The following is a 5,007-nucleotide window of genomic DNA, read 5'->3' as shown; positions in this document are numbered from 1 at the left end:
TTTTTGCCAGGTTAAAGAGAAAAACAAAGCATGATGTTACAAATATTTACAGCATTTTCTTGCGCTAGATGGAAATTTTTATAAACTGAAAGGCAACTTTTATGAATAGATCATGTAAAATGAGGGAATGTCAGCAATTCTTAGCCGAGCTCTGTGTGTCTTGAATGCAGTACTAAACGTTGTCCATTAACCTTTTGCCTTCTCTCACACCATTTGGTTCACATTGCGATCTCATTTGCCACTGTGTTTCATCCACCAATAGTAGTCTCAAGTAAAGGTTACTTTGCATTGGGTCTTCCCATTAGAAAGGAGCGTGACAGAAAACTCAGTTTTGTGGAAAATTACTCAGTAAAACCAGAACAGTCAGGTTTTGGTCAGAGAGTTATGTTCTGATGCAGGAATCTGCTTGGCTAGCTACCTTTGTCTTGTGCTGCTGCAGTTCTAGGGTGAACTTTTGCAGAAAGTGGGTAACATTGTGGTGGATTGGCCTTGGCTGGATGCCAGCGGCCCACCAAGCCGCTCTGTCATCCCCCTCCTCCGCAGAACAGTGCAGGGAGAAAATAAGATGAAAAAAAACTTGTGGGTCAAAGATAAAAGGCAGCTTAATTAAGCAATAGCAAAACTCACATGTGTGGAACTGAAGGGAAACAAAAGAAGTTACCCTCTACTTCCCACCAGCAGATGATGTTCAGCCATTCCCAGGAAGCAGGGCTTCGGTACACATAGCTGTTGCTCCAGAAGACAAACACTGCCAAAAACAAATGCCCCCCTCCTTCCTCCTCCTTTCTCTTAGCTTTTATACCTGAGCAGATGTCATAGGGTGTGGAATATCCCTTTGGTCAGTTTGGGTCAGCTGTCCTGGCTGTGTCCCCTCCGAGATCTCACCCACCCCCAGCCTAATGGGGGCGGGGGGAAGGCTGAAGGGGCAGCCTTGGTGCTGTGCGAGCGCTGCTCAGCAGCAGCCAAAACACCGGTGTGTTACCACCGCCTTTCCAGCTACCAGTGCAGGCACAGCACCGTGAGGGATGCTGTGGGGCTCAGCCAGGCCCAATACACATGCTCAAAAATAATTGGAAAGTGGTTAAATTTCACTAAATACATAAGTGGTAGCTTCCCACTCATCAGCAATGTACAGTTACCAAGAATTAAAAACTGCTTACAGTGATGACAGCCTGCTATGGTAAAAGCGTTCTTCATCTGTTAAGGACCTCCAACTATCGAATCATTTAATTTCTTTGCGACTACTCCAGACACAACACTTCATTGCTATTTGAAGTTGGAAATATGGGTTATGCTTGGATTCCTGCATATTGCAGTACAAAAGACAAAAACTGCCATGGTAAAGACAGAGGGATAATTAAGTCTGTATTGAAACAGCTGTAATTCATGTCTTATATAGTCAGTGAACAATATTCATTTTTAACAATATAAATACATTCCTGCTCCCCCCTCCCCCCCAAAAAATAGTATGATTATACTTCAAACAGCAACAGATATGAAAAAACCTTACATGTAAAACTACTGAAGGCACATAAACTTTCATCCAATTTTGTTCCCATCCCCTATCTGCCCCTCCCCGAATAAAACCCTGAAGTAAAATACCTCAGAATTTTTCCCTTGTTTCTTGAAATCAAAGAAAAAAATTCCTAACTGTTAGTGTTAGCTTTAAAAAGACCAGGCAAACAGTCTTGTATATAACAAACAAATCTTCAGAAGACAGTTAGAAGATAAAGTTAATTTGAAGAAAAAAGTTCTGTGCAATCCAACCAGTATCCTTCCAGCATAATGACAATACCACCATGTTTGGTAGCCCTGCTTTAGTTAACAACATTCCAGGGCAAAAGGTAAAGGCAAAACAACACTTCCGTAATCAGCTGACCTCTTGTTTGAACAACAGCAGTAAGAGATAACGGCATACAATGACAAGTCGTAGATCCACATGCCTTATAAAAAAAGTACTCGTCACTTTCCTATGAATTAAAGGAGGGCAAGATGTTTGATCACCCAAACCACATTGGCAGTGTTATAACAAACACAAACAGTCTTCTCAGCATACAAACACTGGTTTGCCATCTGTAATAAGAAAATGTGACATATGGGCAAATCTCCTCAGCTATGTAGCACATCTTAGACATAAAAAGGACCTCAATCTACTAGTGCACAAGAAAACTGCAACTGACAGGATCAGCAGACAAGGCAACCAAGTCAAATTCTGAATCAAAGTTTCAGATATTTGATCTGATGTTCAAAAACATTTCAAGAAATTCAAAGAAGCAAAAGTTCTACCATTCTACAACAAATCACAGCTCATTTGAAAATGCACAAAGCTGCTCCTAGGTTGTGGAAAAGGCCTCACTGCACTTAGAACCAAGTGTGCATCCACCAAAAAAAATGGTGCTAGAGGTAACCCAGAGCTGACTTGTGGACAGAAAACTGTACCCTCAGCCATTTCCAGTACTTGTAGTCAGGGTATAACCACTAGTGGTTTAAAGATTCCAGATTACACTATGCGCATTACCAGGTACTTCACAAATTAAAATTCATTAATTTATCTTTTAACAACTTAAGGCCACAGTATAGAGAAGGAGCCAGAATCTTCATGGGAGTTGCACAGTTAACAGGGCAAAAGTCAATAGATGTAGGATGCAGTTTGTTTAAAGCCTAACTACGTATTAGTGGGGGGTAAATCACAATGAGAGCAGTAAAACCTTGGACCAGTGAGAAGGACAGAGATTTTTGTGAAATCTCTATTCTTGGAAATACTGAAAACTTAACCGGGCAATTTTCTGAGCAACTGCTTGAAGTTGGCCCTAATCTGAGTGAGAGATAGGATTAAAGCCCCTAGAGGTTCCTTTCCAGCCTACATCATTGTAAGAATCTGTAGAATACTCACATTCTTTCCCAAATCCTGCTCTTTTCACAGATATCGAGGGATCTGTTCATATATTCTTTAGAGAATCAAGAACTGAGATGCAACTGTGCTCTTGCAGCCAGGAACTAATGAGTCAAGCACAAAGTACAAGAATTATTCCTTTCATCTTGATCCTTCACTAACAATACATTAAGATAAACAAGGGGTTATGCTTTTGCTTTTAATTATTCAAGACAGAACACTGAATGAGATAAACTAGCCTTAACTAGTGCCTTCATTCTGTTAAGCAAAGGTTAAGACGTACTGTTAGTTTTGAAGCCTGTCTGTACTTCTTGTAAATGCAGATCTCCCTAAGAGGCAGTATCTTTAATATACACGCAATTCTAGGTAAGTTGACAAGAATAATTCAACTGCTGAAACAGAACAACAAAAGAGAATTAAAAAAAGATATATGATAAATGTTTCACAAAACCAAAAAGCAAACATCAGAGATATCCAAAACCTAGACTTTTCTTAAATTAAAAAAATAGTAAATTTCTGTTAATTCAACAGTAGGCTTCTACATTTCAAACTGCAGTCCAGAGCTGACATTAGCTATGCTTTAACATGAAGTTTAAACTGAGAAATTATTCCTTTCTCTTTTTGAGAAAATGTCAGAGGCCCTCATCCCTTTACATTTGATTAAGCTTTCCCATTTTCTGCTGTCAGAGTCAATAAAATGCATGTGATTCACATGTTTGTATGCACATATAACATATTACACAGACAGTATATGTATTGCTCCTGATACAGTATGTGCCAATATTAGCTCTCAAATTTAAGGCTAATTTTTTTCCTGCTTTAGAGTTACATCCAGATCTAGTACGATTCTTCTCCCCTGCAGTAGTAATTTTTAAGAAAAGCGACCATGCATATTTTATAGATAATGACCTAGGTATTATCAAGCCAATTTATATGCAATGTTAAACAAGGAATGCGTCCCAGCCCATCAAGATTCTCTTTCATTGATAACAATGTGACTGCTAACAAGGTAAAACATAGACATGAAGTAGAATTAAGTATCTTGGTGAAAAAGGGCCCATGCAAATGAACAAGCCCATTTACAACTGCACTTTAGTACAATTTTTAATATGGTGTTCTTGCACCATATAATTACTTACTTTCATGAATTTAAAAAAAAATGGTTCAAACTTCATCAAATTAACTATCTCAAATCCCAAAGATAACGTTATTCCTAAGCCAATTTAACTTTCTGGTAAATAATACATTCTTAATTTTTATTTGTGTTACACAGCACTTAAAGCTACATATGTACTTAGCATTTTATCTACTGTCAAATTGCACACTTTTGTTGCAGCGCAGAGAACTGGCACCATTGTTACTTGATTGGCTGCTGCACCTCTAATTCACATACATTAAAAGAAGGGAAACTAGCATCTTGACTGTTTTACAAAAATAATTCAGAGAGAAAATTCAAACATTGTACTCCAGTATACTCAGTTTATGGTAGAAACATGCTGTTTCTTCTAGAAAGATAGAAAAAAGTCACACAATTCATACAGATTAATGAAAAAACAAAATGAATTTGTGGCAAAACCATTTAGTAGAAATTCTCAGAAACAAAATTCTGCAGTAGTTAGAAGTAAATGTTATTTTTGAGAATACCTTTTTAAAAGGTGGATAAGTAAATACTAGAAAGAAAAATCTCTTAAAATTAAATTTAACTTTTAAAAATACAATCAGACATCACTAAAGTTCATATGTACTTTTCAACACCAAAACTAAATGCATCACAGCTCATTCTCCAAAGAGAAATGGATATTCAGTATTGAACATTTTTTCATACTTGCAAAAGAAAGAATGATAGCTCTTCATTACTTGAAGTTTAATACTGAGAGAAAAATGCAGGAACCCAAAAGAGAATATTCTGATACAGCCAATGTCTCTCAAAAAGTTAGATGAAGTCCAGAAACTGAGGTGAATTTTTTGTTTGGTCTTTGTATATAGGCTTTTTTTAGTGCATTTTTCTGGGTATGAAATTTTTTTCAGCCAAGTACTAGTATCAGACAACTGCAACCAGGTAAATGCAAAGACTCTCTACACAAATGTATGGGTTAATAATACTTGTCTTTATT

General features: G+C 37.4%; 1 protein-coding gene across 1 annotated transcript in view; it reads right to left on the bottom strand.

Moving 5' to 3' along the window:
- Positions 1-85: 85 nt before the first annotated feature.
- Positions 86-5,007, bottom strand: part of INIP (INTS3 and NABP interacting protein) — a 231,057-nt gene continuing 226,135 nt past the window's right edge. The window contains exon 7 of the mRNA XM_056323831.1: positions 86-96. The gene's annotated coding sequence lies outside the window, so the exon portion shown is untranslated. The remainder of the gene's footprint in view (positions 97-5,007) is intronic.

This window comes from Falco biarmicus, chromosome Z (assembly GCF_023638135.1).
Source record: "Falco biarmicus isolate bFalBia1 chromosome Z, bFalBia1.pri, whole genome shotgun sequence".
NCBI classification, from domain to species: domain Eukaryota; kingdom Metazoa; phylum Chordata; class Aves; order Falconiformes; family Falconidae; genus Falco; species Falco biarmicus.
The sequence above is the reverse complement of the archived record's forward strand: the minus strand, read 5'-3'. Positions and strand labels throughout refer to the sequence as shown.